Source organism: Pezoporus wallicus, unplaced genomic scaffold, assembly GCF_028554395.1.
Source record: "Pezoporus wallicus isolate ANWC-B61680 ecotype Strahan unplaced genomic scaffold, APGP_CSIRO_Pwel_v1 contig_1438, whole genome shotgun sequence".
NCBI lineage: Eukaryota > Metazoa > Chordata > Aves > Psittaciformes > Psittacidae > Pezoporus > Pezoporus wallicus.
In genome coordinates this window covers 849,623-862,603 of record NW_026638681.1, presented here as the reverse complement: position 1 = coordinate 862,603, position 12,981 = coordinate 849,623, and positions in this window count along the sequence as shown.

Below are 12,981 nucleotides of genomic sequence, written 5' to 3'. Positions count from 1 at the left end.
CCAGGCTGGACAGAGCCTTGGGTGACATGGTTTAGTGTGAGGTGCCCCTGCCCTTGGCAGGGGGTTTGGAACTAAATGATCTTAAGGTCCTTTCCAGCCCTAAGTATTCTATGATTCTATGATTTCCAGTAGCAGCCGTCCTCTGCTTGCTCTGGACCGCAAGCCAAGGGGATGCTGAGTTTCGCAAGCTCTGTGCCTGAGCACAGGATTGTTGCATCCTTGGGTGCAAGCACGGAGCCATTGGGCAGCAATATGACATTGCTTCTCCTGCACACCTACACGAGAGATGGGGAGACCTCATTTCAGGCCTGCAAGCTCTGACAGTGTCCCTTTCAGCACTATTGCAGTTGCACCTGTTACACCACCGTTCTTTATCCCCACTTACTGTATTGTGGCACTGGCACTGGTGTTGCAATGACAGCTGACAGATGCCCTGCCTTTGCAGATCCCCTCCTGTCAGGTTGCAGGTGCTTGCTAATCAGATAACGTTGCTGTTTCGGTTGCACTCATGTTTGTCTCTACTAAATGACAAGCAGTAGCTTGTACTCTGCTTTCTGGTGCTTCCCTTTCAAGCTTCACAGTTGTACTTGGCATTTCACCTCTGGAGCATATCAAGGTTGCTCTCAGTGCTTTGTGAGATGGTGGTGGCTCAGTCACAGGGAAGGATGCACAGTGGCACTTCTGGCCACCCCATGGCCCTCATCAGCCTTTCACAAAGGCAGCTCTGAAACCGGCGGGAAACAAAGGGCAGTCACCTGAAACTGGTCCCAGTTTGGTTTCTGCTGAGCAATCTGCCATGTCCACTGCAGGAAAGCAAGTTACATGGGATGCCAAGTATTTGTGGGTCCACTCCCTTCATCCCAGAAGAGCCTTTAGTTAAGAGCCAGGGAGATAAATGCAGGAAGAGAGAAACCCCCACTATCCTGCAGTGGTTGTTTCTGTAAATCTACCTCTTACTAATGAGCCCACGTATAAACGAGGTACTGCTGAAACACAGTTAAGACACTATAGTGATCAAGGGGACTCGACCCAAAGCCAAAACCACAGGTTTCTCATTACACAGTCATGACCACAGGCACAAGACTGCAGTTTAACATATTGCTTCTGTTAAATCAGCTTGTTCACCAGTGTCTGAAGCCCAGAGCAACTCCAGTCTCTCCCAGGAAGAGCTCTGCCCATCACACCGTCCAGCCATGGCTCCTTAAGGGCTCTTGCTGCAGGACCTGAGCTTTCACGCAGCTCAGGTGCTTGGGAGAAGACTGCCTGATCAGGGAAGTGACCAATTAATAGATTGCCCTCATGCCTCAGATCGGAGCAAATAATCTTGCTAATAATACAATTTCCCACTTTGTCACAGGTAAAGGATGTCTCATTTAGTGCAAGCCCGAAGAGTCTGTGTGGTGTGAGGCTCAGTCTCTGCACACAGAGGTAATCTCCAGTGAAGCGTGAAGCCCAGCAGTAAATCTGGATTGACTGTATTCCCCAGTGGATTATTGTATAGCACCAGTTTTCCAGCTGACTTCCACAGAGCCTTGAGCATAGAGCTGGGAAGCAGATCCAGAATACAGCCAGACTAGAGCATGGTGACTTGGAGGGCTACTGGCTGAACAAATTAGCTCGGCTTGCTTTAGAAATCTTACCACAGACCAGCCACCAGATTAAATATAGGGAACTGGAAGGGTACCGCGGCAAACAATTCAGATAAAGGCCCACCTGTTGTTGGGAAAACTGGGAAACAACACAGTCAGTGGTACTTTTTGTTTGATTTTGGTGGTGGTGAGAGCTGCAAAGATGAGAGTGAGGGCAGAAAGGGAAGAACATGACTTGAGAGGTGACACATTTACACAAATAATCTACCAAAGATCAATGTTCTGCGTAAGAACTCAGAAAGAAGAAAAAAGTCCTACATATTTAAGACAGCCGTAAATAATTAGCCCTGTTAATCTGGCATATGTAAACTCCATAACTCCAAACTTGCCAGCTCACAACACATCTTTACTTATCACCCTATGGGCATGCAGAATGTCTCCTTGTTGGACTATAAGAATAGAGATACTTGTCATGTGCACAAAGATCATACTGAGCAAAAGCCACGCACCCACAACAGAAATGAACAAAGGCAACCGTAACATGATGTCGAGAAAGTGTTAAAAAGCGTGTGGCTGAGGCAAGTACATACAAAATCCAAGGAAAAGGAGGAAAAGACAGATTGGATGCATACTTGGAAGAGCTTCCAACTAGAAACAATTACAAAAAGGCTCCCTTGTGCCTCTGTTCCCAAGCCGAAAGTCAAAAAACACTGCACTTCACCAACTACCAAGGAGGAGAAAAATGACTGCTACTGCTGAACCCAGGACACCATGGGAAAACCTGGAAGGTGATGGTAGAATGTGAAGCGTCTTTACAGGAAAGATAGGAGCAAATTCAAGTGCAGTGAGAAGACAATCTGCTAGCTTTTAAGGTAAAAACTTATGGTGGACATTTCCAGATTGGGTACCTGTCACTAAATCCACTAAAGTCAATGAACTTGACAAAGAGAAGTGGTAGGTCATGAGACTGCATGCACCTGAGCAGTTAGGCCTGAGATCAAAAGGGTGCACATCACCAAAACCTACAACAGTAACCAGCAAAAAGCCTTCCCAGGAGCAAGGGGACTAACTGTATCTTTACAAAAGGCATAGGGCTGACACCCAGGGACATACATGTATGTAATGGAAAAGACGAGCCCTGTTCTCGTCACCACCTGCAATGTTTCACAAACCTGAAATTAAGGGATTACATGAAGCATTGCAGAAGAGTAGTGAGATAGCATAGCTTGTAGCATATGAACCAAGGCTCTGTAACAGTGGAGGAGAGGAAGCGGCACAGGACAGGTACCAGGTCCTACCTTGACCCTTAGGCAAGATCATGGACTGTAGGAAGACACCCAATTCTTCTCAAATCAGCTATTTGGCAGGGTAACTATCAGGATACTCTAAACCAGAGCTCTGTCTGGTTGTGAAGGTCACAGAACCATAGAATCATAGAATGGTTTGGGTAGAAGGGACCTTAAAGATCATCTAGTTCCAACCCTCTGCCATGGGGGGTGGGCAGGCGAAGAGGTCAGCCGTGGAGAGCCTGTGGCCCTCCTACCAAGGGACAGGGACCCCTGTGAATTGATGTAGCTTGATGCAGTACTCCTGAAGATCCAGCATGCACAACAGGCACCACAGCTGTTGAAATAACCTTCCGGAGTGCTTTGAGAGCCAGAAACACTTCACAGAGTTATTGTAGGCACAAGGGAGCTGCAGGAATGAAAGCACCCATTGATATGTGCCATGCAGGGGCAGGCAGTGCTCAGAATCCCAAATCAAGGAGGGTGTTGAGGCAGCCAAGAAGATACAACCCAAATCTCATCAGAGCCAGGTGTCAATCCTGGACAATTTAATTATGTCTGGAGAACCCAACCTCAAAGGCGGTAAAGCCTGCCGAGTATAAGCAACAGTGATCAAGCTGACAATGAAAGGGTAAACAGGGAAATTTAGAAATTGCAAAGGAGGCTGAAGTAGGTCAGTGTTCACACCCAGCAGTGCAGCTCAAGCCACTTACTAAAGAAACTGCATTGCTTAGGTACAGAATGACAAATAGAGTGGTAGATACAGAGCAAGGGTGAGAGCAAGGACCTGGAGCATTTACCAGCATTGCCATTCAGTATTTCCTTCTCCTTTACCCACTACAATAAGGCTTATGCTACAGGCCAAAATGCAGCTGTAAATAAATAATAGGACTCTCCCAAGCAATGGCAATGGCTGTAAAATATTCCATGGTCTCTGCTTTCCTTCACAATAGGCACGAGTGTCTATTTCACTAGGATGGCCATGTTTTTACTCTTAAACTATATTCCATCAAACAGTGTGACATTTGTTGATGTGCAGCACAGACTCTAACATGCTTAGTGAAGCTGAGATGATGATCAAGTGTCTCTGCTTTTGGAAAGCTGCTAAACTGAAAAAAAGAGTCATTGAAAGAGAATATGATGTTCACAGGGAGAGCACAAGAAAGGGGAGGCAGCGTGTCACCCCAGAAATACAGGCTTGAGTAGCTGTAACCTGTAGTGAGTTTCGCAGGAGGCACAGCAAAGATGGGGAACCAGTTTGGAAAGACATGCAAGGCCATGTAGGTTACTGCTGGGTTTTGATGGTCGTCCCCTCACTTTGTAGCATCCTAGTAGAAATTGCTCCTAAACTACTGTATTGCCACAGAAAAGGAGAAGGCAGGGAGTAGCACCCTGGAAAATAACTGTGAGTGTCTTTGGAAGTAGGTTGAAAGTTTGGAAGAAGAATAACGTCAATTCAAAATAGCAGCCAGTGTGCCACCCGGTAATTGTCAGTGTGCTCAGCTTGACGAGACACAGTCAAATGATTTGTAGAAAGCAGAAGCCTCCCACCTGAGCACGATAAAGCCTGATGTGATGTATCTCCATCAAAAACAAGAGAGTGGGAAAAGAAACTCAGCCAGAGGAAATACTGTAATCAGCAACAAACCCTTAAAGTAAAAGACGGTGTAGTCAATCCCTCTGAATATTCCCAACATGAACATTCAGTCATTTAGGAAGTATTCATGGAAAGCATGGGCACAGTATTTCCCACGATGCTGCAAAGGGAAGTGTGCGAAAGCACTTTGCAATGACTCCACTCACTGAAATGGAAAGAAAACAGCCTGAAGTCCCAGGATGGGCAGTGAGAAGGACCTCTGTGTCTATCCTGAAAGGCAGTCAAGTGGGGGCTCTTCCCCATGAGGCAGATGATTGAGGAGGTCAGATCAGTGGTGTCAAATCCCTGCTGCTCCTCATGGCATCCCAAGTACTCAAGCAACACTCATGCCCAAGTATCCCAGTAATGCTCCCAAGTAAATAACTCATATCTCAAGCATAGGAGAGCTGTGTTGTTAACTAAACTATTTACAGACTTTCAATGTAAGGCTGTGACTCCTGGATACCCACAGCATTTTTAGGTCCAATCTGCTCCCAGTGATCAGTAGCTGGGATTTTATCACAGGCTGAGAATCATTGTCCGTCCTAACTACCAAAATCTGACTTCTGAAAGGGCCTCCATCTGTTTCCCATATTTCTTTAATTTACTAAGTTGTGCCATATCCCCATCTGGCAATTGGCTGGAGTTTGTTATGTTTTGTTTTGTTTTGTTTTGTTTTCTCCCCTTGAGTTATTCAAGGAGACGCAGAGCTGGCTGAGTATATTAGATCATTATATGTCTCTTACTTTAAGAGTTGCTGGCTTTATTTGAATAGGGATTAGCAAGATTAAGAATGTTTTCTTTAAATGACTGTAGTAGCCTACAATTTTCAAATGGTAATTTTTCCCATTATATTGATTTGTAGCTGAAGGAGTTTGATGAGTTTCACCACAGTATGCAGAAAGCAGTTAAACATTGTTTCTGTGAAAACCAACAGTTTTAGAATTTTGTTCAAGACTGTGAAACAACAGCTGCACAAATCCCATTGAAATTCAATGAAAATTGACCTCTTACCCCTGTAAGTTGCTTGAAAAGCTCATTTATAGAACTTCCAGAAGTAGCTTTACACACAATTAGTATTTCCTACCAAACATTCTTCATACAACTTCACATACTGCTATTTTGGGAGAAAAAAAAAAGAAAAGAACAGAAAAGAAAAGAAAAGGAAGAACATTGCTAACACAGTGTTACTGATGTGGAAAAGTGTTTCAGGCCTTCTGAAAACTGCTTCAGCCCTTTTCTTATCTGTATTTGTCTCCCTGACGTCCTACACCTCAGTTCAGCTATCTCTGGTGCTTGCATCAACAAAGAATGAAACCTCAGTCTAGTTTATCCTTCTACCATCTCAATTCCACCTCCAGCCTCATCCCTTATTTTACCTTATGCTCTTCCAAAAAGTAACTGAGCTTCTGCAGTTCTTAGGAGCATTAAAGAAGCCATACAAGTTTCCTTTATCAGAGGGGAATGTTTGGATGGAGAGCTGGCTAGTCAGGATCCCACTCACATTGCTCCACATCAGCTTCATGCTCAGCACTTCGCAGCTGGCATAACACCAGCAGCTGGATATGAGGTTGCCCCAGCATCTCCAAGATGTCCTTGTGTCTAACTCAGGAAGATGGGCATGGATTATATCATTAACATGCTTTGATATAAACCAAAGGAAAGTTGTGCCACTCCTTTCTCCCTCTAATGCTTGTCAAGCTCATCCAGATGTGGACTCCTATACAAGCCAACTACACTTCGCTGTTGATGCCCATCCGTCAGGCTTTAGCAGTGCTTGGCATTGACCGTCTGACAGAGACCAGGTCAGTGAGCAAGCATTGACTGCATATAGCCCCTTTCCCACTTGCTGGCATACCAGTAAGGTAACACAGCCTTTAACACCCTGTTTCTGCAGTGGCATTATCTGTGTGTTTCCAGACAAGGCCTAAGCTGGGCTGTCAGAAAGAAAAAATTATTTGCTGCCTGTCTCCTGCACAAGGTTCTGCATGAAAACCATGGGGTTTTATTCTTCTTGCTGGAGGGAACGGGATGGGGGGAAATTAAGTGCTCAGAAACCCTTTTCTTTCCCAATCATGCTGTGTCTGTCCAATTTAGTCATTCTCTGTGTACACTCACTGTGAGAAAAATAGTAACAATAACAACAACAATAATAATAATACCTTAATGAAATACTGTAAAGGGAAATTAATTAGTAATCATTACAGTACCCTTTCTGTGTGTTCACTAAACTGCAGAGGAAGCACTCATGTCTGTGTGCTCATGGCAGGTGAGTAATGGGAGCTCAGCCTCCTCTCAATATATAACTACCACAAACTTCAGAATTTGTAAGGAGAAAAACATAAAGCATTCAGTAGGGTTTTTTTTCTCTCTGTCTCTTTGTATATATATCCTCATATATGTGGAGACTCCATAGCTAATATTTCTGTAATATTTGTAATACAAACATAACCCATCCTGCCCCAAAAGATAAATTGAATTGCAGCTCAGCAGCAATGCTTTCAAAGGCTCTCTTCTCTGCCTTTGAATACACCTTTGGCACTCAAGTCCTTGAAAGAGGGGCACTCACAAGTTTGGGTCTGAGGCTTTATCTGGTGTGTGCTCTGTCTTTTAGGATCAGTATGATCGCGTGTCACGGCACTCATAAAATCAGCTCTGCTGTGTTTATGCCTTTATTGCACAACTCTGATTCCAACTCAGCTCCTTTTATTGACAGGAGATTGGCATTGTTGGCATTGGGGTGACTTATCTACAATAATGCTCACAGTTTGCCTAGTCTAGCCAAGAAAACACTGAATAAGACATCTACTGTTTTGAGTCCTGGCTTCCTTGCTTTAGTATGAAGAAACTCTGACATTTTATGTTGGAGCAAGAATCTATCCTAATGTCTTTGTCTAAAATTCCCTCTCCCTCCACTGACGTGCAATGTGTTTCAATCCATGTGATTGCCTTTGTCCTATTCGAGGAGGGACTGGATTTCAGCAACACTGCAAAAACGTAATGCATTTTGAGAGAATTACACTAAAAGCAGAAGAAATAAGCTTGAAAAGCACTTTGAGATGTAAGCAATTACATAAAAGGTCGGCCATTATTGTTACTGCTTTATTAGCCATTATTGTTGATAATGATGCAAATGCTTGCCTGGCTTCAAAAAGGTCATCCTTTCTGCTGCGATTCAATCCCATTTTGAGGACTAAACTTTTTATCCCTCCAACTCTGTGTTGATTAACTTTGAGTCTGCTCAGGAAGCAAGACTAATTAATTCCACCGGATTTTCAGTCCAGGTAAACTCAACAGTTTTTAAACTCATAGACCAATTTAACCAAATGTGACAGAGCGCCAAAGATGTCCAAGGCAGAAATTTCCTGTGGGCAGGAAGGTGGATGGAAGAGACCTTATTAATGTTCCCAGCTGAGGGAAAAGGTACAGTGTGAGCATAACTGCTATTATGCAATAGAAAGTCCTTTTAGGTGCTCAGCCTTAAGCCATGAATCTGTAGAAAACCAGGTCTCACTGGATCTTGTCTTCAAACACTTCTTTGTTATTCTCTCTTGATAGCAAACCCAATAACCTCCTAAGTAAAGATTTGAATTGTAGATGACAATATAGCCTGTGCTAGCATGTAAAATTAAACCTTGGTATTATTCATAGCTCACCAAGCCTACAGGGTGTGGTATGGCTTTACTTGAAAGCTGCCAAGTTTTCCGTGTGGTGGTACATCTGCTGCCCTGTTTTCTTGAGTAGCGATAGAGGTGTTCTGAATACAGATGGTTAGTTTATTAATGTTCTCTTCACTCTTTCTGAATATCTCCCAGTCCTCAGCTCAAATCAGTTTCTTTCTGCTTTGCCCCATCATCATCTACTGTTTAACATGCTTGGCACATGGTTTATGTTCTTGCCTGTTACCCAAACAATGCTAACTACCCCCTATGACAAGTTCTTCTGCCTGTGAAGACATATGTGTTGGATTCAACTGCAGAAGGAAGTTTTACATAACAAAACCAGAAATAATTTCTTAAACTCCTCTGCAAATTGGTTACCAACAAAGAGATTTTTTTTTCTCTAAAGGTGTAGTATTCAAAGTCCAGATCAGTCCCTTACCCCCATATCCCTCCCCTCCCTGCTGACTTCAGTTCATGAAGCGTGAGACATTTTAGTTCTGTGTGCTGGGAACTGATTGTGGAGCAGCCAAACTCACTTGTCTCTGCCCTCTCCATTTCAGAGGTGACTAAAATTTGCTGAAATTAACACCTAAAAGTAAAAGGTTCAGCAAATATTAATTTGTATTTTATAGGAAACTAGGTTGGACTGCATTTTTTCGTACCTAGTTATAGTCTTAAAAATGTCACAGCCCTGAAGTTTGTAGACAGAGCACACTAAACATAGAGGGGAGAATGATTTCAGAAAGTAATTTCACACATGTGTGTAACCCCTGTGTGTCTACTCCGAAAGACTTAGGAAAGTGTTTCTGTGCTTCCAGTCAACCAGCTAAAATCCCTTTAACTCCAGGACTCCCACAATAAACTGCTTGTACATCCTTTAAGGACACCCTACGTTCACTGCAATTATTCACCAGACAGTTTAGAAGAATGAATAAATGTGAGAAAATCATGACCTCCTCACGGACGATTACCAGGGGAGGGGGAGGGCCTGCAGAATTGATCAAACTCATTACTCACTGTCACTGAAAGCAATTCACCTGGCTCTGCTCCCAAGCCTGCCCGTGTAAATCACATCCCTCACAACCCAAAGGAGCCTCATTTGCCAAACAAGTTGAGCTGCGGCAGCAGCGCTTGGATAATGGCTTCGGCTCTGTCACAGTTTCAGCTCTAAATCAGGACATCCAAATGACACTAAATGTCTACTTTTAGGGGACAGCTAATTTGCAAGGGAAGGGTTTCCCAGACATCCATAGTGTGGTCACTGGCAATTTATCCCCTACACGTTGCCATCAGCAACATGAGATACCACCTCTTTGAGCCCAGGGTTATTCAGCCATTGTTGCACATAAACTAATGATGAAAATTAATATACATTAAAAAAAAAATAAGAAAAAAGGCTGAAGTTCCTGTAATTCTAACGGGGCCGTAGCACTGGGTTTCCTTGAGAGCCTGGCCACGCAGCGATGGGCTTTTGCAATCTGGACCCGCGGCACTAGATGGCAAAACAGCGCCAGTTTTGGCAGCGCAGCCCGGGCTGGTGCTTCCCTGTCCGCACGAGCCCCCAAAACCAGGCCCTTGTGGGTGCAGCCTGCCCTTTGGCATCCCACAGAAAGTGGCTGGGCATCCCTCTGTCCAGTCTCCTGACCTCCTCCCGCCTTCAAACCACAGCAGTATCCTGCGACCACAGAGATCGTGCCTAAGAGCTTGGGTGCAGCTCTTGAATGCCATCAGAGAGGAGACCATGAAGTCTGGTATGGATGTATAGGTCACTATTTTTCTTCCTGCTGCTGGTGTTAGTGGTTTGCTCTGCAGTTGCCCTCAGACAAGGGGTAATGGGTTAAACTTAAACAGGGGAAGTTTAGATTGGATATGAGGAGGAAATTCTTTCCTGTTAGGGTGGTGAGGCACTGGAATGGGTTGTCCAGGGACGTTGTGAATGTTCCATCCCTGGCAGTGTTCAAGACCAGGATGAAGCCTTGGGTGATATGGTTTAGTGTGAGGTGTCCCTGCCCACGGCAGGGGGGTTGGACCTAGATGATCTTAGGGTCCTTTCCAACCCTAATGATTCTATGATTCTATGATCCTGTGCAAGATGAGCAGTCCTCACTCTGAAAGAGATTACCCAGCAACTGGGTGTAAAACTTTCCTCATCTACTTACTGAACAAAAAGAGATTTACATTTAATAGTTCCACGAGGAAACGTATCTCCTTTCAATTTTATGTCAGTCTATGCATTGTCTGGTTTACTATGTGAGGGAAGCTACCACCTATGCAGTCCAGCAGCAAGATATATTTATTAGGAGTCTGTTCTCCCATGTCCTTGTGTACAGACGGTATCTATTTATGCTAAAAGATGTTACATAGGGAAAGGTGAAGTCTCCAGGATCCAGTTTTGGATCAAATAACTAAAATCTTTGAGGTCTAAGTCAAAAACACTGATCTCTGGGCAGGCTAGTAAGTTACCTTTATATTTTTTGTAAGGCAGTTAAGGTTATGGTCATGTCAATAAACTCACCCTCACGACTTCAACACTATAGCTTATCCCATTTTAGGGATAACCTCTGTTCCCACACCATATCTACTGTTGGACCCAAAGAGTCAATATAAGTTGGAGACTGTAGCTTTTACAGCTTCATCTGAAGGTGGTACCCAAACTGCTCTGCTCTTTGAACGCTTGAGAATGCAAAGAGCTGACAGCAGAATGCTGCTCCTCTACCCTACGAAAGCAGGTCACTGTGCCTTGCTTTTATATGCCGAAAGAGAGTGTATAAGGCTCTGGATTCTAATGGTCATGATGTGACCCCCTTGGAGATGTCTAATGTGTGGTCCACTTCCTTGGGAATGGGTGAGCCCATATTGCTGAAGCGTGACTTCCAAAACAGAGTTTTCACTCAGAAGGTTTAGCAAAAGCTTTGAGCGATATCCCTCCCTTTAATTTTTCTTCTCCATTCTTGCAATATTCAATCCCTCTTCCCTGCCTACCAGTCTCAAAATGACCTTCCCCTAGGAAGCTCAGCGTAACTGTTCAGCAAATGACAGGGCCCTACTGAGTCCTAAACTTTGCACAAGGGGATAAAAAGGCAGCAATAAGCCTGAGAGGGCAGTGCACACACACTAACTGAAAGGTGTTTTCAGAGCTGAAAGAAGCTGTTGCCAAGTCTAGATTATTTCTACCTCTGGGACAGGACAGAGCTAACATGACTAACATAACTCTTGCTTTTTGCTGGTGTAGTCTTTTAGCAAGTAAGATGTATTATGCTTATCCTTGGCTATTTAAATAACACTGTCTCGCACTGTATGAACCAACATATAATATGAATGAAGAAAAAACAAAAAGAATCTATGGATCATGAAGCAAGTGGAAATGAATAATCAATTTTTATCACTAATATTGTGGGTAAGACCAATAACTCTGAATGAGTTATGAAAATCTCTTCTCTGAGCAGATGTGTCTTTCCTTTCCAGTCTCATTTCAGTCCAGAAATAACAGAAAATAGTGTTGAATTAAACAGATTAAAACAAAACAAAGATGTGTTTTCATTGTCTATCACATTTACCTTTAAATGTAGGAATGTAAAATTCCCACAGGTGGCCTGGCTGAAGGAGGCACAATAACGATGGACGAGAAAAGCCTTACAGCTTTACAAACATGGGTTCAAATCAACCTTAAGTAAGTGACAAGCTACAGCAAAAACTCTCCACAACAGCATCTTGGTGCTTAAAGGGACCCTATCAGCTGAAAATGTTTCTGCTGGAGAGAATTTGCAGCGTTATTTATAACAATTCTGATTACCGAGCCAGTTGAGATTACTTGTGCTGAAAGACATCAGGGAGTAAATTTACCTCTCCCCATTTTGGGAGATATGTTTATTTTGTACTTTTGGCAGTGCTTTCCGACAGACCTCTGCCCCAAATCTCCTTTCCAGTTACATGGACATGATGATTGTGTGCAGGTCAGCCTGTGGGGGAAGAGATGATCTTTTTCTGCCTCGCTGTGCATGTGAGTAATTTTGTGTCATTCGGATCTCACCTTTGGTTAAGGTCTGGTACATGCAGAAGTGAAAAACCTGGTCTTTGGTTCATAACGGTCAAGGATAGATTGCACGAGGCACTGAGAAAGAGAGAAGAGCTTAATGCAAAATAAAATACAATTGTTGGGCTGTAAAATCTCCCGAGAGGCCTCACAGTCACGGGTACTCCCTGGAACTCTTCATAACTTCATTTTGAAAAACACAAGATATAAAATGGAGAGAGAACACATAAACAGTGTGGGATACATCATGGTGCAGAGGTCCCTGATCTAGTCCCAGGCAAGCTGGCACCCCTGTACAATGTAGTGCAGTGCCATGCCAAGACAAGAGCTAGCACCCCAAAAGCAGTCAAGCCCTCCTACCGCAGTGGCTTGCACCATAACATCAAGGGTGAAGCTCCAGGCTGATTCAGCTGTGTTGCTCCCCATTGCAGAGTCTAACCAAGGAGGAGGGTCCTTGCGATCTGCTCCTGCAAGAAGGCCCCAACAGGTTCTTGATGCAAATGCGGTGGCCAAGGTATGTGTTATCTTGCAGCTGAGAGTAAATAAGGAGTCAGGGTGTGCCTTGCCTGAGGGGTAGCATGAGTACAGCTGTAAGTGAGGCATGCTCACAACTCCACCATGAGCTTGCAAGATCAGACCTTAAGGACCCTATTTCAAAACACCTCAGTGTCTACCATCATGTCATAAGTCATGTCCAAGGGTCTTGGGAACAAGCACAGGGCGCTCTATTTAAAGCCTGACCTTCACTGCAACTGCCTAATGCCTGAATCTCTGG